General features: G+C 47.5%; 41 non-coding genes across 41 annotated transcripts; 12 read left to right on the forward strand and 29 right to left on the reverse strand.

Annotated features, from left to right (window-relative positions):
- Positions 1-19: 19 nt before the first annotated feature.
- On the forward strand, positions 20-91 carry trnad-guc (transfer RNA aspartic acid (anticodon GUC)). Its single transcript has one exon. It is a non-coding gene; the product is annotated as a tRNA-Asp (tRNA).
- Positions 92-486: 395 nt separating this feature from the next.
- On the reverse strand, positions 487-559 carry trnav-aac (transfer RNA valine (anticodon AAC)). The gene has a single exon. It is a non-coding gene; the product is annotated as a tRNA-Val (tRNA).
- Positions 560-679: 120 nt separating this feature from the next.
- On the forward strand, positions 680-751 carry trnad-guc (transfer RNA aspartic acid (anticodon GUC)). Its single transcript has one exon. It is a non-coding gene; the product is annotated as a tRNA-Asp (tRNA).
- A 258-nt stretch (positions 752-1009) lies between these two features.
- On the forward strand, positions 1010-1081 carry trnad-guc (transfer RNA aspartic acid (anticodon GUC)). The gene has a single exon. It is a non-coding gene; the product is annotated as a tRNA-Asp (tRNA).
- Positions 1082-1476: 395 nt separating this feature from the next.
- On the reverse strand, positions 1477-1549 carry trnav-aac (transfer RNA valine (anticodon AAC)). Its single transcript has one exon. It is a non-coding gene; the product is annotated as a tRNA-Val (tRNA).
- Positions 1550-1999: 450 nt separating this feature from the next.
- Positions 2000-2071, forward strand: trnad-guc (transfer RNA aspartic acid (anticodon GUC)). The gene has a single exon. It is a non-coding gene; the product is annotated as a tRNA-Asp (tRNA).
- Positions 2072-2136: 65 nt separating this feature from the next.
- On the reverse strand, positions 2137-2209 carry trnav-aac (transfer RNA valine (anticodon AAC)). The gene has a single exon. It is a non-coding gene; the product is annotated as a tRNA-Val (tRNA).
- A 257-nt stretch (positions 2210-2466) lies between these two features.
- On the reverse strand, positions 2467-2539 carry trnav-aac (transfer RNA valine (anticodon AAC)). The gene has a single exon. It is a non-coding gene; the product is annotated as a tRNA-Val (tRNA).
- A 120-nt stretch (positions 2540-2659) lies between these two features.
- Positions 2660-2731, forward strand: trnad-guc (transfer RNA aspartic acid (anticodon GUC)). Its single transcript has one exon. It is a non-coding gene; the product is annotated as a tRNA-Asp (tRNA).
- Positions 2732-3319: 588 nt separating this feature from the next.
- trnad-guc (transfer RNA aspartic acid (anticodon GUC)) lies at positions 3320-3391 on the forward strand. Its single transcript has one exon. It is a non-coding gene; the product is annotated as a tRNA-Asp (tRNA).
- A 65-nt stretch (positions 3392-3456) lies between these two features.
- On the reverse strand, positions 3457-3529 carry trnav-aac (transfer RNA valine (anticodon AAC)). Its single transcript has one exon. It is a non-coding gene; the product is annotated as a tRNA-Val (tRNA).
- Positions 3530-3786: 257 nt separating this feature from the next.
- Positions 3787-3859, reverse strand: trnav-aac (transfer RNA valine (anticodon AAC)). Its single transcript has one exon. It is a non-coding gene; the product is annotated as a tRNA-Val (tRNA).
- A 120-nt stretch (positions 3860-3979) lies between these two features.
- Positions 3980-4051, forward strand: trnad-guc (transfer RNA aspartic acid (anticodon GUC)). Its single transcript has one exon. It is a non-coding gene; the product is annotated as a tRNA-Asp (tRNA).
- Positions 4052-4309: 258 nt separating this feature from the next.
- Positions 4310-4381, forward strand: trnad-guc (transfer RNA aspartic acid (anticodon GUC)). The gene has a single exon. It is a non-coding gene; the product is annotated as a tRNA-Asp (tRNA).
- A 65-nt stretch (positions 4382-4446) lies between these two features.
- Positions 4447-4519, reverse strand: trnav-aac (transfer RNA valine (anticodon AAC)). The gene has a single exon. It is a non-coding gene; the product is annotated as a tRNA-Val (tRNA).
- A 120-nt stretch (positions 4520-4639) lies between these two features.
- Positions 4640-4711, forward strand: trnad-guc (transfer RNA aspartic acid (anticodon GUC)). The gene has a single exon. It is a non-coding gene; the product is annotated as a tRNA-Asp (tRNA).
- Positions 4712-5436: 725 nt separating this feature from the next.
- trnav-aac (transfer RNA valine (anticodon AAC)) lies at positions 5437-5509 on the reverse strand. The gene has a single exon. It is a non-coding gene; the product is annotated as a tRNA-Val (tRNA).
- Positions 5510-6289: 780 nt separating this feature from the next.
- Positions 6290-6361, forward strand: trnad-guc (transfer RNA aspartic acid (anticodon GUC)). Its single transcript has one exon. It is a non-coding gene; the product is annotated as a tRNA-Asp (tRNA).
- A 1385-nt stretch (positions 6362-7746) lies between these two features.
- trnav-aac (transfer RNA valine (anticodon AAC)) lies at positions 7747-7819 on the reverse strand. Its single transcript has one exon. It is a non-coding gene; the product is annotated as a tRNA-Val (tRNA).
- A 587-nt stretch (positions 7820-8406) lies between these two features.
- trnav-aac (transfer RNA valine (anticodon AAC)) lies at positions 8407-8479 on the reverse strand. The gene has a single exon. It is a non-coding gene; the product is annotated as a tRNA-Val (tRNA).
- Positions 8480-9066: 587 nt separating this feature from the next.
- Positions 9067-9139, reverse strand: trnav-aac (transfer RNA valine (anticodon AAC)). The gene has a single exon. It is a non-coding gene; the product is annotated as a tRNA-Val (tRNA).
- Positions 9140-9396: 257 nt separating this feature from the next.
- Positions 9397-9469, reverse strand: trnav-aac (transfer RNA valine (anticodon AAC)). Its single transcript has one exon. It is a non-coding gene; the product is annotated as a tRNA-Val (tRNA).
- A 257-nt stretch (positions 9470-9726) lies between these two features.
- trnav-aac (transfer RNA valine (anticodon AAC)) lies at positions 9727-9799 on the reverse strand. The gene has a single exon. It is a non-coding gene; the product is annotated as a tRNA-Val (tRNA).
- Positions 9800-10386: 587 nt separating this feature from the next.
- On the reverse strand, positions 10387-10459 carry trnav-aac (transfer RNA valine (anticodon AAC)). The gene has a single exon. It is a non-coding gene; the product is annotated as a tRNA-Val (tRNA).
- A 257-nt stretch (positions 10460-10716) lies between these two features.
- Positions 10717-10789, reverse strand: trnav-aac (transfer RNA valine (anticodon AAC)). The gene has a single exon. It is a non-coding gene; the product is annotated as a tRNA-Val (tRNA).
- Positions 10790-11376: 587 nt separating this feature from the next.
- Positions 11377-11449, reverse strand: trnav-aac (transfer RNA valine (anticodon AAC)). Its single transcript has one exon. It is a non-coding gene; the product is annotated as a tRNA-Val (tRNA).
- A 586-nt stretch (positions 11450-12035) lies between these two features.
- Positions 12036-12108, reverse strand: trnav-aac (transfer RNA valine (anticodon AAC)). Its single transcript has one exon. It is a non-coding gene; the product is annotated as a tRNA-Val (tRNA).
- Positions 12109-12695: 587 nt separating this feature from the next.
- trnav-aac (transfer RNA valine (anticodon AAC)) lies at positions 12696-12768 on the reverse strand. Its single transcript has one exon. It is a non-coding gene; the product is annotated as a tRNA-Val (tRNA).
- Positions 12769-13025: 257 nt separating this feature from the next.
- Positions 13026-13098, reverse strand: trnav-aac (transfer RNA valine (anticodon AAC)). Its single transcript has one exon. It is a non-coding gene; the product is annotated as a tRNA-Val (tRNA).
- Positions 13099-13355: 257 nt separating this feature from the next.
- trnav-aac (transfer RNA valine (anticodon AAC)) lies at positions 13356-13428 on the reverse strand. The gene has a single exon. It is a non-coding gene; the product is annotated as a tRNA-Val (tRNA).
- A 587-nt stretch (positions 13429-14015) lies between these two features.
- On the reverse strand, positions 14016-14088 carry trnav-aac (transfer RNA valine (anticodon AAC)). Its single transcript has one exon. It is a non-coding gene; the product is annotated as a tRNA-Val (tRNA).
- Positions 14089-14345: 257 nt separating this feature from the next.
- trnav-aac (transfer RNA valine (anticodon AAC)) lies at positions 14346-14418 on the reverse strand. Its single transcript has one exon. It is a non-coding gene; the product is annotated as a tRNA-Val (tRNA).
- Positions 14419-15005: 587 nt separating this feature from the next.
- trnav-aac (transfer RNA valine (anticodon AAC)) lies at positions 15006-15078 on the reverse strand. The gene has a single exon. It is a non-coding gene; the product is annotated as a tRNA-Val (tRNA).
- Positions 15079-15664: 586 nt separating this feature from the next.
- trnav-aac (transfer RNA valine (anticodon AAC)) lies at positions 15665-15737 on the reverse strand. Its single transcript has one exon. It is a non-coding gene; the product is annotated as a tRNA-Val (tRNA).
- A 587-nt stretch (positions 15738-16324) lies between these two features.
- On the reverse strand, positions 16325-16397 carry trnav-aac (transfer RNA valine (anticodon AAC)). Its single transcript has one exon. It is a non-coding gene; the product is annotated as a tRNA-Val (tRNA).
- Positions 16398-17627: 1230 nt separating this feature from the next.
- Positions 17628-17700, reverse strand: trnav-aac (transfer RNA valine (anticodon AAC)). The gene has a single exon. It is a non-coding gene; the product is annotated as a tRNA-Val (tRNA).
- Positions 17701-18791: 1091 nt separating this feature from the next.
- Positions 18792-18864, reverse strand: trnav-aac (transfer RNA valine (anticodon AAC)). The gene has a single exon. It is a non-coding gene; the product is annotated as a tRNA-Val (tRNA).
- A 917-nt stretch (positions 18865-19781) lies between these two features.
- trnav-aac (transfer RNA valine (anticodon AAC)) lies at positions 19782-19854 on the reverse strand. The gene has a single exon. It is a non-coding gene; the product is annotated as a tRNA-Val (tRNA).
- A 1614-nt stretch (positions 19855-21468) lies between these two features.
- trnad-guc (transfer RNA aspartic acid (anticodon GUC)) lies at positions 21469-21540 on the forward strand. Its single transcript has one exon. It is a non-coding gene; the product is annotated as a tRNA-Asp (tRNA).
- Positions 21541-22458: 918 nt separating this feature from the next.
- trnad-guc (transfer RNA aspartic acid (anticodon GUC)) lies at positions 22459-22530 on the forward strand. The gene has a single exon. It is a non-coding gene; the product is annotated as a tRNA-Asp (tRNA).
- Positions 22531-22595: 65 nt separating this feature from the next.
- Positions 22596-22668, reverse strand: trnav-aac (transfer RNA valine (anticodon AAC)). Its single transcript has one exon. It is a non-coding gene; the product is annotated as a tRNA-Val (tRNA).
- Positions 22669-23443: the final 775 nt, after the last annotated feature.

A 23443-nucleotide genomic window follows, 5' to 3' on the forward strand; every position in this document is an offset into this window, starting at 1 on the left:
TAGTTGTATAGCCCTTCTGTCCTCGTTAGTATAGTGGATAGTATCTCCCCCTGTCACGGGGAAGACCGGGGTTCGATTCCCCGACGGGGAGATGGTGTTTGTGAAACCTATCTTTTGGAGAAACAGTTTAAATTTCAAATACAAAGAAAATGGCCATGTTTCCACCCGGTTTAAAGCCGGGGACCGTTCGCGTGTTAGGCAAACGTGATAACCACTACACTATCGAAACAGACGCTTAACTTCAACTTGTTCGCACTGCTGGAAATCAAACTAGCTGGCTGGCTTTTCCAGTTTTCGAAGACAGGTTCCCCTCTACACCAGACCAGGAGGTACTGGTATAGCCCTTCTGTCCTCGTTAGTATAGTGGATAGTATCTCCCCCTGTCACGGGGAAGACCGGAGTTCGATTCCCCGACGGGGAGATGGTGTTTGTGAAAGCTATCTTTTGGATGATCAGTTTTCATTGCAAATACAAAGAAAATGGCCATGTTTCCACCCGGTCTCGAACCGGGGACCTTTCGCGTGTTAGGCGAACGTGATAACCACTACACTATGGAAACAGACGCTTAACTTCAACTTGTTCGCACTGCCAGAAATCAAACTAGCTGGCTGGCTTTTCCAGTTTTCGAGGACAGGTTCCCCTCTACACCCGACCAGGAGGTAGTTGTATAGCCCTTCTGTCCTCGTTAGTATAGTGGATAGTATCTCCCCCTGTCACGGGGAAGACCGGGGTTCGATTCCCCGACGGGGAGATTGTGTTTGTGAAACCTATCTTTTGGAGAAACAGTTTAAATTTCAAATACAAAGAAAATGGCCATGTTTCCACCCGGTTTAAAGCCGGGGACCGTTCGCGTGTTAGGCAAACGTGATAACCACTACACTATGGAAACAGACGCTTAACTTCAACTTGTTCGCACTGCTGGAAGTCAAACTAGCTGGCTGGCTTTTCCAGTTTTCGAAGACAGGTTCCCCTCTACACCAGACCAGGAGGGAGTTGTATAGCCGTTCTGTCCTCGTTAGTATAGTGGATAGTATCTCCCCCTGTCACGGGGAAGACCGGGGTTCGATTCCCCGACGGGGAGATGGTGTTTGTGAAACCTATCTTTTGGATAAACAGTTTAAATTGCAAATACAAAGAAAATGGCCATGTTTCCACCCGGTCTCGAGCCGGGAACTGTTCGCGTGTTAGGCAAACGTGATAACCACTACACTATGGAAACAGACACTTAACTTCAACTTGTTCGCACTGCCGGAAATCAAACTAGCTGGCTGGCTTTTCCAGTTTTCGAGGACAGGTTCTCCTCTACACCCGACCAGGAGGTAGTTGTATAGCCGTTCTGTCCTCGTTAGTATAGTGGATAGTATCTCCCCCTGTCACGGGGAAGACCTGGGATCGATTCTCCAACGGGGTGATGATGTTTGTGAAAGCTATCTTTTGGATGATCAGTTTTCATTGCAAATACAAAGAAAATGGCCATGTTTCCACCCGGTCTCGAGCCGGGGACCTTTCGCGTGTTAGGCGAACGTGATAACCACTACACTATGGAAACAGACGCTTAACTTCAACTTGATCGCACTGCCGGAAATCAAACTAGCTGGCTGGCTTTTCCAGTTTTCGAGGACAGGTTCCCCTCTACACCCGACCAGGAGGTAGTTGTATAGCCCTTCTGTCCTCGTTAGTATAGTGGATAGTATCTCCCCCTGTCACGGGGAAGACCGGTGTTCGATTCCCCGACGGGGAGATGGTGTTTGTGAAACCTATCTTTTGGAGAAACAGTTTAAATTTCAAATACAAAGAAAATGGCCATGTTTCCACCCGGTTTAAAGCCGGGGACCGTTCGCGTGTTAGGCAAACGTGATAACCACTACACTATGGAAACAGACGCTTAACTTCAACTTGTTCGCACTGCTGGAAATCAAACTAGCTGGCTGGCTTTTCCAGTTTTCGAAGACAGGTTCCCCTCTACACCAGACCAGGAGGTACTGGTATAGCCCTTCTGTCCTCGTTAGTATAGTGGATAGTATCTCCCCCTGTCACGGGGAAGACCGGGGTTCGATTCCCCGACGGGGAGATGGTGTTTGTGAAAGCTATCTTTTGGATGATCAGTTTTCATTGCAAATACAAAGAAAATGGCCATGTTTCCACCCGGTCTCGAACCGGGTACCTTTCGCGTGTTAGGCGAACGTGATAACCACTACACTATGGAAACAGACGCTTAACTTCAACTTGTTCGCACTGCCGGAAATCAAACTAGCTGGCTGGCTTTTCCAGTTTTCGAGGATAGGTTCCCCTCTACACCCGACCAGGAGGTAGTTGTATAGCCGTTCTGTCCTCGTTAGTATAGTGGATAGTATTTCCCCCTGTCACGGGGAAGACTGGGGTTCGATTCCCCGACGAGGAGATGGTGTTTGTGAAAGCTATCTTTTGGATGATCAGTTTTCATTGCAAATACAAAGAAAATGGCCATGTTTCCACCCGGTCTCGAGCCGGGGACCTTTCGCGTGTTAGGCGAACGTGATAACCACTACACTATGGAAACAGACGCTTAACTTCAACTTGTTCGCACTGCCGGAAATCAAACTAGCTGGCTGGCTTTTCCAGTTTTCGAGGACAGGTTCCCCTCTACACCCGACCAGGAGGTAGTTGTATAGCCCTTCTGTCCTCGTTAGTATAGTGGATAGTATCTCCCCCTGTCACGGGGAAGACCGGGGTTCGATTCCCCGACGGGGAGATGGTGTTTGTGAAACCTATCTTTTGGATAAACAGTTTAAATTGCAAATACAAAGAAAATGGCCATGTTTCCACCCGGTCTCGAGCCGGGGACCGTTCGCGTGTTAGGCAAACGTGATAACCACTACACTATGGAAACAGACGCTTAACTTCAACTTGTTCGCACTGCCGGAAATCAAACTAGCTGGCTGGCTTTTCCAGTTTTCGAGGACAGGTTCCCCTCTACACCCGACCAGGAGGTAGTTGTATAGCCCTTCTGTCCTCGTTAGTATAGTGGATAGTATCTCCCCCTGTCACGGGGAAGACCGGTGTTCGATTCCCCGACGGGGAGATGGTGTTTGTGAAACCTATCTTTTGGAGAAACAGTTTAAATTTCAAATACAAAGAAAATGGCCATGTTTCCACCCGGTTTAAAGCCGGGGACCGTTCGCGTGTTAGGCAAACGTGATAACCACTACACTATGGAAACAGACGCTTAACTTCAACTTGTTCGCACTGCTGGAAATCAAACTAGCTGGCTGGCTTTTCCAGTTTTCGAAGACAGGTTCCCCTCTACACCAGACCAGGAGGTACTGGTATAGCCCTTCTGTCCTCGTTAGTATAGTGGATAGTATCTCCCCCTGTCACGGGGAAGACCGGGGTTCGATTCCCCGACGGGGAGATGGTGTTTGTGAAAGCTATCTTTTGGATGATCAGTTTTCATTGCAAATACAAAGAAAATGGCCATGTTTCCACCCGGTCTCGAACCGGGTACCTTTCGCGTGTTAGGCGAACGTGATAACCACTACACTATGGAAACAGACGCTTAACTTCAACTTGTTCGCACTGCCGGAAATCAAACTAGCTGGCTGGCTTTTCCAGTTTTCGAGGATAGGTTCCCCTCTACACCCGACCAGGAGGTAGTTGTATAGCCGTTCTGTCCTCGTTAGTATAGTGGATAGTATTTCCCCCTGTCACGGGGAAGACTGGGGTTCGATTCCCCGTTGAGGAGATGGTGTTTGTGAAAGCTATCTTTTGGATGATCAGTTTTCATTGCAAATACAAAGAAAATGGCCATGTTTCCACCCGGTCTCGAGCCGGGGACCTTTCGCGTGTTAGGCGAACGTGATAACCACTACACTATGGAAACAGACGCTTAACTTCAACTTGTTCGCACTGCCGGAAATCAAACTAGCTGGCTGGCTTTTCCAGTTTTCGAGGACAGGTTCCCCTCTACACCCGACTAGGAGGTAGTTGTATAGCCCTTCTGTCCTCGTTAGTATAGTGGATAGTATCTCCCCCTGTCACGGGGAAGACCGGGGTTCGATTCCCCGACGGGGAGATGGTGTTTGTGAAACCTATCTTTTGGAGAAACAGTTTAAATTTCAAATACAAAGAAAATGGCCATGTTTCCACCCGGTTTAAAGCCGGGGACCGTTCGCGTGTTAGGCAAACGTGATAACCACTACACTATGGAAACAGACGCTTAACTTCAACTTGTTCGCACTGCTGGAAATCAAACTAGCTGGCTGGCTTTTCCAGTTTTCGAAGACAGGTTCCCCTCTACACCAGACCAGGAGGTACTGGTATAGCCCTTCTGTCCTCGTTAGTATAGTGGATAGTATCTCCCCCTGTCACGGGGAAGACCGGGGTTCGATTCCCCGACGGGGAGATGGTGTTTGTGAAAGCTATCTTTTGGATGATCAGTTTTCATTGCAAATACAAAGAAAATGGCCATGTTTCCACCCGGTCTCGAACCGGGGACCTTTCGCGCGTTAGGCGAACGTGATAACCACTACACTATGGAAAAAGACGCTTAACTTCAACTTGTTCGCACTGCCGGAAATCAAACTAGCTGGCTGGCTTTTCCAGTTTTCGAGGACAGGTTCCCCTCTACACCCGACCAGGAGGTAGTTGTATAGCCCTTCTGTCCTCGTTAGTATAGTGGATAGTATCTCCCCCTGTCACGGGGAAGACCGGGGTTCGATTCCCCGACGGGGAGATGGTGTTTGTGAAACCTATCTTTTGGAGAAACAGTTTAAATTTCAAATACAAAGAAAATGGCCATGTTTCCACCCGTTTTAAAGCCGGGGACCGTTCGCGTGTTAGGCAAACGTGATAACCACTACACTATGGAAACAGACGCTTAACTTCAACTTGTTCGCACTGCTGGAAATCAAACTAGCTGGCTGGCTTTTCCAGTTTTCGAAGACAGGTTCCCCTCTACACCAGACCAGGAGGTAGTTGTATAGCCGTTCTGTCCTCGTTAGTATAGTGGATAGTATCTCCCCCTGTCACGGGGAAGACCGGGGTTCGATTCCTCGACGGGGAGATGGTGTTTGTGAAACCTATCTTTTGGATAAACAGTTTAAATTGCAAATACAAAGAAAATGGCCATGTTTCCACCCGGTCTCGAGCCGGGAACCGTTCGCGTGTTAGGCAAACGTGATAACCACTACACTATGGAAACAGACACTTAACTTCAACTTGTTCGCACTGCCGGAAATCAAACTAGCTGGCTGGCTTTTCCAGTTTTCGAGGACAGGTTCTCCTCTACACCCGACCAGGAGGTAGTTGTATAGCCGTTCTGTCCTCGTTAGTATAGTGGATAGTATCTCCCCCTGTCACGGGGAAGACCGGGGTTTGATTCTCCAACGGGGTGATGGTGTTTGTGAAAGCTATCTTTTGGATGATCAGTTTTCATTGCAAATACAAAGAAAATGGCCATGTTTCCACCCGGTCTCGAGCCGGGGACCTTTCGCGTGTTAGGCGAACGTGATAACCACTACACTATGGAAACAGACGCTTAACTTCAACTTGATCGCACTGCCGGAAATCAAACTAGCTGGCTGGCTTTTCCAGTTTTCGAGGACAGGTTCCCCTCTACACCCGACCAGTAGGTAACTGTATAGCCCTTCTGTCCTCGTTAGTATAGTGGATAGTATCTCCCCCTGTCACGGGGAAGACCGGGGTTCGATTCCCCGACGGGGGGATGGTGTTTGTGAAACCTATCTTTTGGATAAACAGTTTAAATTGCAAATACAAAGAAAATGGCCATGTTTCCACCCGGTCTCGAGCCGGGGAACGTTCGCGTGTTAGGCAAACGTGATAACCACTACACTATGGAAACAGACGCTTAACTTCAACTTGATCGCACTGCCGGAAATCAAACTAGCTGGCTGGCTTTTCCAGTTTTCGAGGACAGGTTCCCCTCTACACCCGACCAGTAGGTAACTGTATAGCCCTTCTGTCCTCGTTAGTATAGTGGATAGTATCTCCCCCTGTCACGGGGAAGACCGGGGTTCGATTCCCCGACGGGGGGATGGTGTTTGTGAAACCTATCTTTTGGATAAACAGTTTAAATTGCAAATACAAAGAAAATGGCCATGTTTCCACCCGGTCTCGAGCCGGGGACCGTTCGCGTGTTAGGCAAACGTGATAACCACTACACTATGGAAACAGACGCTTAACTTCAACTTGTTAGCACTGACGGAAATCAAACTAGCTGGTTGGCTTTTCCAGTTTTCGAGGATAGGTTCCCCTCTACACCCGACCAGTAGGTAGTTGTTTTGCCTTTCTGTCCTCGTTAGTATAGTGGATAGTATCTCCCCCTGTCACGGGGAAGACCGGGGTTCGATTCCCCGACGGGGAGATGGTGTTTGTGAAAGCTATCTTCTGGATGATCAGTTTTCATTGCAAATACAAAGAAAATTGCCATGTTTCCACCCGGTCTCGAGCCGGGGAACTTTCGCGTGTTAGGCGAAAGTGATAACCACTACACTATGGAAACAGACGCTTAACTTCAACTTGTCAGCACTGACGGAAATCAAACTAGCTGGTTGGCTTTTCCAGTTTTCGAGGATAGGTTCCCCTCTACACCCAACCAGGAGGTAGTTGTATAGCCGTTCTGTCCTCGTTAGTATAGAGGATAGTATTTCCCCCTGTCACGGGGAAGACCGGGGTTCAATTCCCCAACGGGGTGATGGTGTTTGTGAAAGCTATCTTTTGGATGATCAGTTTTCATTGCAAATACAAAGAAAATGGCCATGTTTCCACCCGGTCTCGAGCCGGGGACCTTTCGCGTGTTAGGCGAACTTGATAACCACTACACTATGGAAACAGACGCTTAACTTCAACTTGTTCGCACTGCCGGAAATCAAACTAGCTGGCTGGCTTTTCCAGTTTTCGAGGACAGGTTCCCCTCTACACCCGACCAGGAGGTAACTGTATAGCCCTTCTGTCCTCGTTAGTATAGTGGATAGTATCTCCCCCTGTCACGGGGAAGACCGGGGTTCGATTTCCCGACGGGGAGATGGTGTTTGTGAAACCTATCTTTTGGATAAACAGTTTAAATTGCAAATACAAAGAAAATGGCCATGTTTCCACCCGGTCTCGAGCCGGGGACCATTCGCGTGTTAGGCAAACGTGATAACTACTACACTATGGAAACAGACGCTTAACTTCAACTTGTTAGCACTGACGGAAATCAAACTAGCTGGTTGGCTTTTCCAGTTTTCGAGGACAGGTTCCCCTCTACACCAGACCAGGAGGTAGTTGTATAGCCCTTCTGTCCTCGTTAGTATAGTGGATAGTATCTCCCCCTGTCACGGGGAAGACCGGGGTTCGATTCCCCTACGGGGAGATGGTGTTTGTGAAACCTATCTTTTGGATAAACAGTTTAAATTGCAAATACAAAGAAAATGGCCATGTTTCCACCCGGTCTCGAGCCGGGGACCGTTCGCGTGTTAGGCAAACGTGATAACCACTACACTATGGAAACAGACGCTTTACTTCAACTTGTTAGCACTGACGGAAATCAAACTAGCTGGTTGGCTTTTCCAGTTTTCGAGGATAGGTTCCCCTCTACACCCGACCAGGAGGTAGTTGTATAGCCGTTCTGTCCTTGTTAGTATAGTGGATAGTATTTCCCCCTGTCACGGGGAAGACTGGGGTTCGATTCCCAGACGGGGAGATGGTGTTTGTGAAAGCTATCTTTTGGATGATCAGTTTTCATTGCAAATACAAAGAGAATGGCCATGTTTCCACCCGGTCTCGAACCGGGGACCTTTCACGTGTTAGGCGAACGTGATAACCACTACACTATGGAAACAGACGCTTAACTTTTACTTGTTCGCACTGCCGGAAATATAACTAGCTGGCTGGCTTTTCCAGTTTCCGAGGACAGGTTCCCCTCTACACCAGACCAGGAGGTCGTTGTATAGCCCTTCTGTCCTCGTTAGTATAGTGGATAGTATCTCCCCCTGTCACGGGGAAGACCGGGGTTCGATTCCCCTACGGGGAGATGGTGTTTGTGAAACCTATCTTTTGGATAAACAGTTTCAATTGCAAATACAAAGAAAATGGCCATGTTTCCAGCCGGTCTCGAGCCGGGGACCGTTCGCGTGTTAGGCAAACGTGATAACCACTACACTATGGAAACAGACGCTTTACTTCAACTTGTTAGCACTGACGGAAATCAAACTAGCTGGTTGGCTTTTCCAGTTTTCGAGGATAGGTTCCCCTCTACACCCGACCAGGAGGTAGTTGTATAGCCGTTCTGTCCTCGTTAGTATAGTGGATAGTATTTCCCCCTGTCACGGGGAAGACTGGGGTTCGATTCCCCGACGGGGAGATGGTGTTTGTGAAAGCTATCTTTTGGATGATCAGTTTTCATTGCAAATACAAAGAAAATGGCCATGTTTCCACCCGGTCTCGAACCGGGGACCTTTCGCGTGTTAGGCGAACGTGATAACCACTACACTATGGAAACAGACACTTAACTTTTACTTGTTCGCACTGCCGGAAATATAACTAGCTGGCTGGCTTTTCCAGTTTCCGAGGACAGGTTCCCCTCTACACCAGACCAGGTGGTAGTTGTATAGCCCTTCTGTCCTCGTTAGTATAGTGGATAGTATCTCCCCCTGTCACGGGGAAGACCGGGGTTCGATTCCCCAACGGGGTGATGGTGTTTGTGAAAGCTATCTTTTGGATGATCAGTTTAAATTGCAAATACAAAGAAAATGGCCATGTTTCCACCCGGTCTCGAGCCGGGGACCATTCGCGTGTTAGGCAAACGTGATAACCACTACACTATGCAAACAGACACTTAACTTCAACTTGTTAGCACTGACGGAAATCAAACTAGCTGGTTGGCTTTTCCAGTTTTCGAGGATAGGTTCCCCTCTACACCCGACCAGGAGGTAGTTGTATAGCCATTCTGTCCTCGTTAGTATAGTGGATAGTATTTCCCCCTGTCACGGGGAAGACTGGGGTTCGATTCCCTGACGAGGAGATGGTGTTTGTGAAAGCTATCTTTTGGATGATCAGTTTTCATTGCAAATACAAAGAAAATGGCCATGTTTCCACCCGGTCTCAAGCCGGGGACCTTTCGCGTGTTAGGCGAACGTGATAACCACTACACTATGGAAACAGACGCTTAACTTTAACTTGTTCGCACTGCCGGTAATATAACTAGCTGGCTGGCTTTTCCAGTTTTCGAGGACAGGTTCCCCTCTACACCAGACCAGGAGGTAGTTGTATAGCCCTTCTGTCCTCATTAGTATAGTGGATAGTATCTCCCCCTGTCACGGGGAGGACCGGGGTTCAATTCCCCAACGGGGTGATGGTGTTTGTGAAAGCTATCTTTTGGATGATCAGTTTTCATTGCAAATACAAAGAAAATGTCCATGTTTCCACCCGGTCTCGAGCCGGGGACCTTTCGCGTGTTAGGCGAACGTGATAACCACTACACTATGGAAACAGACGCTTTACTTCAACTTGTTAGCACTGACGGAAATCAAACTAGCTGGTTGGCTTTTCCAGTTTTCGAGGATAGGTTCCCCTCTACACCCGACCAGGAGGTAGTTGTATAGCCGTTCTGTCCTTGTTAGTATAGTGGATAGTATTTCCCCCTGTCACGGGGAAGACTGGGGTTCGATTCCCAGACGGGGAGATGGTGTTTGTGAAAGCTATCTTTTGGATGATCAGTTTTCATTGCAAATACAAAGAAAATGGCCATGTTTCCACCCGGTCTCGAACCGGGGACCTTTCGCGTGTTAGGCGAACGTGATAACCACTACACTATGGAAACAGACGCTTAACTTTTACTTGTTCGCACTGCCGGAAATATAACTAGCTGGCTGGCTTTTCAAGTTTCCGAGGACAGGTTCCCCTCTACACCAGACCAGGAGGTAGTTGTATAGCCCTTCTGTCCTCGTTAGTATAGTGGATAGTATCTCCCCCTGTCACGGGGAAGACCGGGGTTCGATTCCCCTACGGGGAGATGGTGTTTGTGAAACCTATCTTTTGGATAAACAGTTTAAATTGCAAATACAAAGAAAATGGCCATGTTTCCACCCGGTTTAAAGCCGGGGACCGTTCGCGTGTTAGGCAAACGTGATAACCACTACACTATGGAAACAGACGCTTAACTTCAACTTGTTCGCACTGCTGGAAATCAAACTAGCTGGCTGGCTTTTCCAGTTTTCGAAGACAGGTTCCCCTCTACACCAGACCAGGAGGTACTGGTATAGCCCTTCTGTCCTCGTTAGTATAGTGGATAGTATTTCCCCCTGTCACGGGGAAGACTGGGGTTCGATTCCTTGACGAGGAGATGGTGTTTGTGAAAGCTATCTTTTGGATGATCAGTTTTCATTGCAAATACAAAGAAAATGGCCATGTTTCCACCCGGTCTCGAGCCTGGGACCTTTCGCGTGTTAGGCGAACGTGATAACCACTACACTATGGAAACAGACGCTTAACTTCAACTTGTTAGCACTGACGGAAATCAAACTAGCTGGTTGGCTTTTCCAGTTTTCGAGGATAGGTTCCCCTCTACACCCGACCAGGAGGTAGTTGTATAGCCGTTCTGTCCTTGTTAGTATAGTGGATAGTATTTCCCCCTGTCACGGGGAAGACTGGGGTTCGATTCCCAGACGGGGAGATGGTGTTTGTGAAAGCTATCTTTTGGATGATCAGTTTTCATTGCAAATACAAAGAAAACGGCCATGTTTCCACCCAGTCTCGAACCAGGGACCTTTCGCGTGTTAGGCGAACGTGATAACCACTACACTATGGAAACAGACGCTTAACTTTTACTTGTTCGCATTGCCGGAAATATAACTAGCTGGCTGGCTTTTCAAGTTTCCGAGGACAGGTTCCCCTCTACACCAGACCAGGAGGTAGTTGTATAGCCCTTCTTTCCTCGTTAGTATAGTGGATAGTATCTCCCCCTGTCACGGGGAAGACCGGGGTTCGATTCCCCTACGGGGAGATGGTGTTTGTGAAACCTATCTTTTGGATAAACAGTTTAAATTGCAAATACAAAGAAAATGGCCATGTTTCCACCCGGTCTCGAGCCGGGGACCGTTCGCGTGTTAGGCAAACGTGATAACCACTACACTATGGAAACAGACACTTAACTTTTACTTGTTCGCACTGCCGGAAATATAACTAGCTGGCTGGCTTTTCCAGTTTCCGAGGACAGGTTCCCCTCTACACCAGACCAGGAGGTAGTTGTATAGCCATTCTGTCCTCGTTAGTATAGTGGATAGTATTTCCCCCTGTCACGGGGAAGACTGGGGTTCGATTCCTTGACGAGGAGATGGTGTTTGTGAAAGCTATCTTTTGGATGATCAGTTTTCATTGCAAATACAAAGAAAATGGCCATGTTTCCACCCGGTCTCGAGCCGGGGACCTTTCGCGTGTTAGGCGAACGTGATAACCACTACACTATGGAAACAGACGCTTAACTTCAACTTGTTAGCACTGACGGAAATCAAACTAGCTGGTTGGCTTTTCCAGTTTTTGAGGATAGGTTCCCCTCTACACCCGACCAGGAGGTAGTTGTATAGCCGTTCTGTCCTCGTTAGTATAGTGGATAGTATCTCCCCCTGTCACGGGGAAGACCGGGGTTCGATTCCACGACGGGGAGATGGTGTTTGTGAAACCTATCTTTTGGAGAAACAGTTTAAATTGCAAATACAAAGAAAATGGCCATGTTTCCACCCGGTTTAAAGCCGGGGACCGTTCGCGTGTTAGGCAAACGTGATAACCACTACACTATGGAAACAGACGCTTAACTTCAACTTGTTCGCACTGCTGGAAATCAAACTAGCTGGCTGGCTTTTCCAGTTTTCGAAGACAGGTTCCCCTCTACACCAGACCAGGAGGTACTGGTATAGCCCTTCTGTCCTCGTTAGTATAGTGGGTAGTATCTCCCCTTTCAAGGGGAAGACCGGGGTTCGATTCCCCGACGGGGAGATGGTGTTTGTGAAAGCTATCTTTTGGATGATCAGTTTTCATTGCAAATACAAAGAAAATGGCCATGTTTCCACCCGGTCTCGAACCGGGGACCTTTCGCGTGTTAGGCGAACGTGATAACCACTACACTATGGAAACAGACACTTAACTTTTACTTGTTCGCACTGCCGGAAATATAACTAGCTGGCTGGCTTTTCCAGTTTCCGAGGACAGGTTCCCCTCTACACCAGACCAGGTGGTAGTTGTATAGCCCTTCTGTCCTCGTTAGTATAGTGGATAGTATCTCCCCCTGTCACGGGGAAGACCGGGGTTCGATTCCCCAACGGGGTGATGGTGTTTGTGAAAGCTATCTTTTGGATGATCAGTTTAAATTGCAAATACAAAGAAAATGGCCATGTTTCCACCCGGTCTCGAGCCGGGGACCATTCGCGTGTTAGGCAAACGTGATAACCACTACACTATGCAAACAGACACTTAACTTCAACTTGTTAGCACTGACGGAAATCAAACTAGCTGGTTGGCTTTTCCAGTTTTCGAGGATAGGTTCCCCTCTACACCCGACCAGGAGGTAGTTGTATAGCCATTCTGTCCTCGTTAGTATAGTGGATAGTATTTCCCCCTGTCACGGGGAAGACTGGGGTTCGATTCCCTGACGAGGAGATGGTGTTTGTGAAAGCTATCTTTTGGATGATCAGTTTTCATTGCAAATACAAAGAAAATGGCCATGTTTCCACCCGGTCTCAAGCCGGGGACCTTTCGCGTGTTAGGCGAACGTGATAACCACTACACTATGGAAACAGACGCTTAACTTTAACTTGTTCGCACTGCCGGTAATATAACTAGCTGGCTGGCTTTTCCAGTTTTCGAGGACAGGTTCCCCTCTACACCAGACCAGGAGGTAGTTGTATAGCCCTTCTGTCCTCGTTAGTATAGTGGATAGTATCTCCCCCTGTCACGGGGAGGACCGGGGTTCAATTCCCCAACGGGGTGATGGTGTTTGTGAAAGCTATCTTTTGGATGATCAGTTTTCATTGCAAATACAAAGAAAATGTCCATGTTTCCACCCGGTCTCGAGCCGGGGACCTTTCGCGTGTTAGGCGAACGTGATAACCACTACACTATGGAAACAGACGCTTTACTTCAACTTGTTAGCACTGACGGAAATCAAACTAGCTGGTTGGCTTTTCCAGTTTTCGAGGATAGGTTCCCCTCTACACCCGACCAGGAGGTAGTTGTATAGCCGTTCTGTCCTTGTTAGTATAGTGGATAGTATTTCCCCCTGTCACGGGGAAGACTGGGGTTCGATTCCCAGACGGGGAGATGGTGTTTGTGAAAGCTATCTTTTGGATGATCAGTTTTCATTGCAAATACAAAGAAAATGGCCATGTTTCCACCCGGTCTCGAACCGGGGACCTTTCGCGTGTTAGGCGAACGTGATAACCACTACACTATGGAAACAGACGCTTAACTTTTACTTGTTCGCACTGCCGGAAATATAACTAGCTGGCTGGCTTTTCAAGTTTCCGAGGACAGGTTCCCCTCTACACCAGACCAGGAGGTAGTTGTATAGCCCTTCTGTCCTCGTTAGTATAGTGGATAGTATCTCCCCCTGTCACGGGGAAGACCGGGGTTCGATTCCCCTACGGGGAGATGGTGTTTGTGAAACCTATCTTTTGGATAAACAGTTTAAATTGCAAATACAAAGAAAATGGCCATGTTTCCACCCGGTTTAAAGCCGGGGACCGTTCGCGTGTTAGGCAAACGTGATAACCACTACACTATGGAAACAGACGCTTAACTTCAACTTGTTCGCACTGCTGGAAATCAAACTAGCTGGCTGGCTTTTCCAGTTTTCGAAGACAGGTTCCCCTCTACACCAGACCAGGAGGTACTGGTATAGCCCTTCTGTCCTCGTTAGTATAGTGGATAGTATTTCCCCCTGTCACGGGGAAGACTGGGGTTCGATTCCTTGACGAGGAGATGGTGTTTGTGAAAGCTATCTTTTGGATGATCAGTTTTCATTGCAAATACAAAGAAAATGGCCATGTTTCCACCCGGTCTCGAGCCTGGGACCTTTCGCGTGTTAGGCGAACGTGATAACCACTACACTATGGAAACAGACGCTTAACTTCAACTTGTTAGCACTGACGGAAATCAAACTAGCTGGTTGGCTTTTCCAGTTTTCGAGGATAGGTTCCCCTCTACACCCGACCAGGAGGTAGTTGTATAGCCGTTCTGTCCTTGTTAGTATAGTGGATAGTATTTCCCCCTGTCACGGGGAAGACTGGGGTTCGATTCCCAGACGGGGAGATGGTGTTTGTGAAAGCTATCTTTTGGATGATCAGTTTTCATTGCAAATACAAAGAAAACGGCCATGTTTCCACCCAGTCTCGAACCGGGGACCTTTCGCGTGTTAGGCGAACGTGATAACCACTACACTATGGAAACAGACGCTTAACTTTTACTTGTTCGCACTGCCGGAAATATAACTAGCTGGCTGGCTTTTCAAGTTTCCGAGGACAGGTTCCCCTCTACACCAGACCAGGAGGTAGTTGTATAGCCCTTCTTTCCTCGTTAGTATAGTGGATAGTATCTCCCCCTGTCACGGGGAAGACCGGGGTTCGATTCCCCTACGGGGAGATGGTGTTTGTGAAACCTATCTTTTGGATAAACAGTTTAAATTGCAAATACAAAGAAAATGGCCATGTTTCCACCCGGTCTCGAGCCGGGGACCGTTCGCGTGTTAGGCAAACGTGATAACCACTACACTATGGAAACAGACACTTAACTTTTACTTGTTCGCACTGCCGGAAATATAACTAGCTGGCTGGCTTTTCCAGTTTCCGAGGACAGGTTCCCCTCTACACCAGACCAGGAGGTAGTTGTATAGCCATTCTGTCCTCGTTAGTATAGTGGATAGTATTTCCCCCTGTCACGGGGAAGACTGGGGTTCGATTCCTTGACGAGGAGATGGTGTTTGTGAAAGCTATCTTTTGGATGATCAGTTTTCATTGCAAATACAAAGAAAATGGCCATGTTTCCACCCGGTCTCGAGCCGGGGACCTTTCGCGTGTTAGGCGAACGTGATAACCACTACACTATGGAAACAGACGCTTAACTTCAACTTGTTAGCACTGACGGAAATCAAACTAGCTGGTTGGCTTTTCCAGTTTTTGAGGATAGGTTCCCCTCTACACCCGACCAGGAGGTAGTTGTATAGCCGTTCTGTCCTCGTTAGTATAGTGGATAGTATCTCCCCCTGTCACGGGGAAGACCGGGGTTCGATTCCACGACGGGGAGATGGTGTTTGTGAAACCTATCTTTTGGAGAAACAGTTTAAATTGCAAATACAAAGAAAATGGCCATGTTTCCACCCGGTTTAAAGCCGGGGACCGTTCGCGTGTTAGGCAAACGTGATAACCACTACACTATGGAAACAGACGCTTAACTTCAACTTGTTCGCACTGCTGGAAATCAAACTAGCTGGCTGGCTTTTCCAGTTTTCGAAGACAGGTTCCCCTCTACACCAGACCAGGAGGTACTGGTATAGCCCTTCTGTCCTCGTTAGTATAGTGGGTAGTATCTCCCCTTTCAAGGGGAAGACCGGGGTTCGATTCCCCGACGGGGAGATGGTGTTTGTGAAAGCTATCTTTTGGATGATCAGTTTTCATTGCAAATACAAAGAAAATGGCCATGTTTCCACCCGGTCTCGAGCCGGGGACCTTTTGCATGTTAGGCGAACGTGATAACCACTACACTATGGAAACAGACGCTTAACTTCAACTTGTTAGCACTGACGGAAATCAAACTAGCTGGTTGGCTTTTCCAGTTTTCGAGGATAGGTTCCCCTCTACACCCAACCAGGAGGTAGTTGTATAGCCGTTCTGTCCTCGTTAGTATAGAGGATAGTATTTCCCCCTGTCACGGGGAAGACCGGGGTTCAATTCCCCAACGGGGTGATGGTGTTTGTGAAAGTTATCTTTTGGATGATCAGTTTTCATTGCAAATACAAAGAAAATGGCCATGTTTCCACCCGGTCTCGAGCCAGGGACCAATCGCGTGTTAGGCAAACGTGATAACCACTACACTATGGAAACAGACGCTTAACTTCAACTTGTTCGCACTGCCGGAAATCAAACTAGCTGGCTGGCTTTTCCAGTTTTCGAGGACAGGTTCCCCTCTACACCCGACCAGGAGGTAACTGTATAGCCCTTCTGTCCTCGTTAGTATAGAGGATAGTATTTCCCCATGTCACGGGGAAGACCGGGGTTCAATTCCCCAACGGGGTGATGGTGTTTGTGAAAGCTATCTTTTGGATGATCAGTTTTCATTGCAAATACAAAGAAAATAGCCATGTTTCCACCCGGTCTCAAGCCGGGGACCTTTCGCGTGTTAGGCGAACGTGATAACCACTACACTATGGAAACAGACGCTTAACTTTTACTTGTTCGCACTGCCGGAAATATAACTAGCTGGCTGGCTTTTCCAGTTTCCGAGGACAGGTTCCCCTCTACACCAGACCAGGAGGTAGTTGTATAGCCCTTCTGTCCTCGTTAGTATAGTGGATAGTATCTCCCCCTGTCACGGGGAAGACCGGGGTTCGATTCCCCAACGGGGTGATGGTGTTTGTGAAAGCTATCTTTTGGATGATCAGTTTAAATTGCAAATACAAAGAAAATGGCCGTGTTTCCACCCGGTCTCGAGCCGGGGACCGTTCGCGTGTTAGGCAAACGTGATAACCACTACACTATGCAAACAGACGCTTAACTTCAACTTGTTAGCACTGACGGAAATCAAATTAGCTGGTTGGCTTTTCCAGTTTTCGAGGATAGGTTCCCCTCTACACCCGACCAGGAGGTAGTTGTATAGCCATTCTGTCCTCGTTAGTATAGTGGATAGTATTTCCCCCTGTCACGGGGAAGACTGGGGTTCGATTCCCTGACGAGGAGATGGTGTTTGTGAAAGCTATCTTTTGGATGATCAGTTTTCATTGCAAATACAAAGAAAATGGCCATGTTTCCACCCCTTTCGCGTGTTAGGCGAACGTGATAACCACTACACTATGTAAACAGACGCTTAACTTTAACTTGTTCGCACTGCCGGTAATATAACTAGCTGGCTGGCTTTTCCAGTTTTCGAGGACAGGTTCCCCTCTACACCAGACCAGGAGGTAGTTGTATAGCCCTTCTGTCCTCGTTAGTATAGTGGATAGTATCTCCCCCTGTCACGGGGAAGACTGGGGTTCAATTCCCCAACGGGGTGATGGTGTTTGTGAAAGCTATCTTTTGGATGATCAGTTTTCATTGCAAATACAAAGAAAATGGCCATGTTTCCACCCGGTCTCGAGCCGGGGACCTTTCGCGTGTTAGGCGAACTTGATAACCACTACACTATGGAAACAGACGCTTAACTTCAACTTGTTCGCACTGCCGGAAATCAAACTAGCTGGCTGGCTTTTCCAGTTTTCGAGGACAGGTTCCCCTCTACACCCGACCAGGAGGTAACTGTATAGCCCTTCTGTCCTCGTTAGTATAGTGGATAGTATCTCCCCCTGTCACGGGGAAGACCGGGGTTCGATTTCCCGACGGGGAGATGGTGTTTGTGAAACCTATCTTTTGGATAAACAGTTTAAATTGCAAATACAAAGAAAATGGCCATGTTTCCACCCGGTCTCGAGCCGGGGACCTTTCGCGTGTTAGGCGAACGTGATAACCACTACACTATGGAAACTGATGAGTTATTAACATTGTTTTTTCACTTTTAAATGATATTTTAGCCGTTTTAGATTTAGTTAACTCAGTATGGCTGTATGAATAGACCTATATTCTTATCTGTGTTACTTTCATGAGAAAGAGCAACGGGTCTGTCTATTCATTCGTAATCTAAAGGGAGGTTCCGGGGATTCTGCTGTGTCGGAAGGGAGTCAGGCTTATTATTATTGTATTTTTTCTAATCTGATTTATACCCATGGGAACGGATTCTCTTGTATTCAGTTGTAACCAGGTGTGTTGTGGGCTGACCTTTTTCTGAACCCTTTTTGTGAATAAATAACGATGTGGGCTAGAAAGAAAGATCACATTTGAACGGAGCACTGCTTGGGTGACTGGTCTTATGTGAATCAGAAGCTTCTGGTATTAAAACCTTTGCAAAGGAACTTCTTCAACAGAATCTCACCATTCAGTTAATTGAACACGCAAAGAGTACAATACTTAATATTGTCTACTCTAACAAAACAGACGCTTAACTTCAACTTGTTAGCACTGACGGAAATCAAACTAGCTGGTTGGCTTTTCCAGTTTTCGAGGACAGGTTCCCCTCTACACCAGACCAGGAGGTAGTTGTATAGCCCTTCTGTCCTCGTTAGTATAGTGAATAGTAACTCCCCCTGTCACGGGGAAGACCGGGGTTCGATTCCCCGACGGGGAGATGGTGTTTGTGAAACATATCTTTTGGATAAACAGTTTAAATTGCAAATACAAAGAAAATGGCCATGTTTCCACCCGGTCTCGAGCCGGGGACCGTTCGCGTGTTAGGCAAACGTGATAACCACTACACTATGGAAACAGACGCTTAACTTCAACTTGTTAGCACTGACGGAAATCAAACTAGCTGGTTGGCTTTTCCAGTTTTCGAGGATAGGTTCCCCTCTACACCCGACCAGGAGGTAGTCGTATAGCCGTTCTGTTCTCGTTAGTATAGTGGATAGTATTTCCCCCTGTCACGGGGAAGACTGGGGTTCGATTCCCCGACGGGGAGATGGTGTTTGTGAAAGCTATCTTTTGGATGATCAGTTTTCATTGCAAATACAAAGAAAATGGCCATGTTTCCACCCGGTCTCGAGCCAGGGACCTTTCGCGTGTTAGGCGAACGTGATAACCACTACACTATGGAAACAGACGCTTACCTTCAACTTGATCGCACTGCCGGAAATCAAACTAGCTGGCTGGCTTTTCCAGTTTTCGAGGACAGGTTCCCCTCTACACCCGACCAGGAGGTAACTGTTTCGATCTTCTGTCCTCGTTAGTATAGTGGATAGTATCTCCACCTGTCACGGGGAAGACTGGGGTTCGATTCCCCGACGGGGAGATGGTGTTTGTGAAACCTATCTTTTGGATAAACAGTTTAAATTGCAAATACAAAGAAAATGGCCATGTTTCCACCCGGTCTCGAGCCGGGGACCGTTCGCGTGTTAGGCAAACGTGATAACCACTACACTATGGAAACAGACGCTTAACTTCAACTTGTTAGCACTGACGGAAATCAAACTAGCTGGTTGGCTTTTCCAGTTTTCGAGGATAGGTTCCCCTCTACACCCGACCAGGAGGTAGTTGTATAGCCCTTCTGTCCTCGTTAGTATAGTGGATAGTATCTCCCCCTGTCACGGGGAAGACTGGGGTTCAATTCCCCAACGGGGTGATGGTGTTTGTGAAAGCTATCTTTTGGATGATCAGTTTTCATTGCAAATACAAAGAAAATGGCCATGTTTCCACCCGGTCTCGAGCCGGGGACCTTTCGCGTGTTAGGCGAACTTGATAACCACTACACTATGGAAACAGACGCTTAACTTCAACTTGTTCGCACTGCCGGAAATCAAACTAGCTGGCTGGCTTTTCCAGTTTTCGAGGACAGGTTCCCCTCTACACCCGACCAGGAGGTAACTGTATAGCCCTTCTGTCCTCGTTAGTATAGTGGATAGTATCTCCCCCTGTCACGGGGAAGACCGGGGTTCGATTTCCCGACGGGGAGATGGTGTTTGTGAAACCTATCTTTTGGATAAACAGTTTAAATTGCAAATACAAAGAAAATGGCCATGTTTCCACCCGGTCTCGAGCCGGGGACCTTTCGCGTGTTAGGCGAACGTGATAACCACTACACTATGGAAACTGATGAGTTATTAACATTGTTTTTTCACTTTTAAATGATATTTTAGCCGTTTTAGATTTAGTTAACTCAGTATGGCTGTATGAATAGACCTATATTCTTATCTGTGTTACTTTCATGAGAAAGAGCAACGGGTCTGTCTATTCATTCGTAATCTAAAGGGAGGTTCCGGGGATTCTGCTGTGTCGGAAGGGAGTCAGGCTTATTATTATTGTATTTTTTCTAATCTGATTTATACCCATGGGAACGGATTCTCTTGTATTCAGTTGTAACCAGGTGTGTTGTGGGCTGACCTTTTTCTGAACCCTTTTTGTGAATAAATAACGATGTGGGCTAGAAAGAAAGATCACATTTGAACGGAGCACTGCTTGGGTGACTGGTCTTATGTGAATCAGAAGCTTCTGGTATTAAAACCTTTGCAAAGGAACTTCTTCAACAGAATCTCACCATTCAGTTAATTGAACACGCAAAGAGTACAATACTTAATATTGTCTACTCTAACAAAACAGACGCTTAACTTCAACTTGTTAGCACTGACGGAAATCAAACTAGCTGGTTGGCTTTTCCAGTTTTCGAGGACAGGTTCCCCTCTACACCAGACCAGGAGGTAGTTGTATAGCCCTTCTGTCCTCGTTAGTATAGTGAATAGTAACTCCCCCTGTCACGGGGAAGACCGGGGTTCGATTCCCCGACGGGGAGATGGTGTTTGTGAAACATATCTTTTGGATAAACAGTTTAAATTGCAAATACAAAGAAAATGGCCATGTTTCCACCCGGTCTCGAGCCGGGGACCGTTCGCGTGTTAGGCAAACGTGATAACCACTACACTATGGAAACAGACGCTTAACTTCAACTTGTTAGCACTGACGGAAATCAAACTAGCTGGTTGGCTTTTCCAGTTTTCGAGGATAGGTTCCCCTCTACACCCGACCAGGAGGTAGTCGTATAGCCGTTCTGTTCTCGTTAGTATAGTGGATAGTATTTCCCCCTGTCACGGGGAAGACTGGGGTTCGATTCCCCGACGGGGAGATGGTGTTTGTGAAAGCTATCTTTTGGATGATCAGTTTTCATTGCAAATACAAAGAAAATGGCCATGTTTCCACCCGGTCTCGAGCTGGGGACCTTTCGCGTGTTAGGCGAACGTGATAACCACTACACTATGGAAACAGACGCTTAACTTCAACTTGATCGCACTGCCGGAAATCAAACTAGCTGGCTGGCTTTTCCAGTTTTCGAGGACAGGTTCCCCTCTACACCCGACCAGGAGGTAACTGTTTCGCTCTTCTGTCCTCGTTAGTATAGTGGATAGTATCTCCCCCTGTCACGGGGAAGACTGGGGTTCGATTCCCCGACGGGGAGATGGTGTTTGTGAAACCTATCTTTTTGATAAACAGTTTAAATTGCAAATACAAAGAAAATGGCCATGTTTCCACCCGGTCTCGAGCCGGGGACCGTTCGCGTGTTAGGCAAACGTGATAACCACTACACTATGGAAACAGACGCTTAACTTCAACTTGTTAGCACTGACGGAAATCAAACTAGCTGGTTGGCTTTTCCAGTTTTCGAGGATAGTTTCCCCTCTACACCCGACCAGGAGGTAGTTGTTTTGCCTTTCTGTCCTCGTTAGTATAGTGGATAGTATCTCCCCCTGTCACGGGGAAGACCGGGGTTCGATTCCCCGACGGGGAGATGGTGTTTGTGAAAGCTATCTTCTGGATGATCAGTTTTCATTGCAAATACAAAGAAAATGGCCATGTTTCCACCCGGTCTCGAGCCGGGGAACTTTCGCGTGTTAGGCGAACGTGATAACCACTACACTATGGAAATAGACGCTTAACTTCAACTTGTTAGCACTGACGGAAATCAAACTAGCTGGTTGGCTTTTCCAGTTTTCGAGGATAGGTTTCCCTCTACACCCAACCAGGAGGTAGTTGTATAGCCGTTCTGTCCTCGTTAGTATAGAGGATAGTATTTCCCCCTGTCACGGGGAAGACCGGGGTTCGATTCCCCGACGGGGAGATGGTGTTTGTGAAAGCTATCTTTTGGATGATCAGTTTTCATTGCAAATACAAAGAAAATGGCCATGTTTCCACCCAGTCTCGAGCCGGGGACCTTTCGCGTGTTAGGCGAACGTGATAACCACTACACTATGGAAACAGACGCTTAACTTTAACTTGTTCGCACTGCCGGAAATATAACTAGCTGGCTTGCTTTTCCAGTTTTCGAGGACAGGTTCCCCTCTACACCAGACCAGGAGGTAGTTGTATAGCCCTTCTGTCCTCGTTAGTATAGTGGATCGTATCTCCCCCTGTCACGGGGAAGACCGGGATTCGATTCCCCTACGGGGTGATGGTGTTTTTGAAACCTAACTTTTGGATGATCAGTTTAAATTGCAAATACAAAGAAAATGGCCATATCTCCACCCGGTCTCAAGCCGGGGACCTTTCGCGTGTTAAGCAAACGTGATAACCACTACACTATGCAAACAGATGCTTAACTTCAACTTGTTAGCAATGCCGGAAATCAAACTAGCTGGTTGGCTTTTCCAGTTTTCGAGGATAGGTTCCCCTCTACACCCGACCAGGAGGCAGTTGTATAGCCCTTCTGTCCTCGTTAGTATAGTGGATAGTATCTCCCCCTGTCACGGGGAAGACCGGGGTTCGATTCCCCGACGGGGAGGTGGTGTATGTGAAAACAATATTTTGGATGCTGAGTTTTAATTGCAAATACAAAGAAAATGGTCATGTTTCCACCCGGTCTCGAGCCGGGGACCTTTCGCGTGTTAGGCGAAAGTGATAACCACTACACTATGGAAACATACGCTTAACTTCAACTTGTTAGCACTGCCGGAAATCAAACTAGCTGGTTGGCTTTTCCAGTTTTCGAGGACAGGTTCCCCTCTACACCCGACCAGGAGGTAGATGTATAGCCCTTCTATCGTCCTTAGTATAGTGGATAGTATCTCCCCCTGTCACGGGGATGACCGGGGTTCGATTCCCCGATGGCGAGATGGTGTTTGTGAAACCGATCTTTTGGATGATCAGTTTAAATTGCAAATACAAAGAAAATGGCCATGTTTCCACCCGGTCTCGAGCCAGGGACCTTTCGCGTGTTAGGCGAACGTGATAAATACTACACTATGGAAACAGACGCTTAACTTCAACTTGTTAGCACTGCCGGAAATCAAACTAGCTGGTTGGCTTTTCCAGTTTTCGAGGACAGGTTTCCCTCTACACCCGACCAGGAGGTAGTTGTATAGCCCTTCTGTCCTCATTTGTATCGTGGATAGTATCTCCCCCTATCACGGGGAAGACCGGCGTTCGATTCCCCGACGGGGAGATGGTGTTTGTGAAAGCTATCTTTTGGATGCTCAGTTTTCATTGCAAATACAAAGAAAATGCTCATGTTTCCACCCGGCCTCGAGCCGGGGAACTTTGGCGTGTTAGGGGAACGTGATAACCACTACACTATGGAAACAGACATTCAACTTGTTAGCACTGCCGGAAATCAAACTAGCTGGCTGGCTTTTCCAGTTTTCGAGGAAAGGTTCCCCTCGACACCCGACCAGGAGGTAGTTATCCAGCCCTTCTAT

This window comes from Leptonotus elevatus, chromosome 3 (assembly GCF_054856555.1).
Source record: "Leptonotus elevatus isolate MCC_2025b chromosome 3, RoL_Lele_1.0, whole genome shotgun sequence".
In the NCBI taxonomy this organism is placed as follows: Eukaryota; Metazoa; Chordata; class Actinopteri; order Syngnathiformes; family Syngnathidae; genus Leptonotus; species Leptonotus elevatus.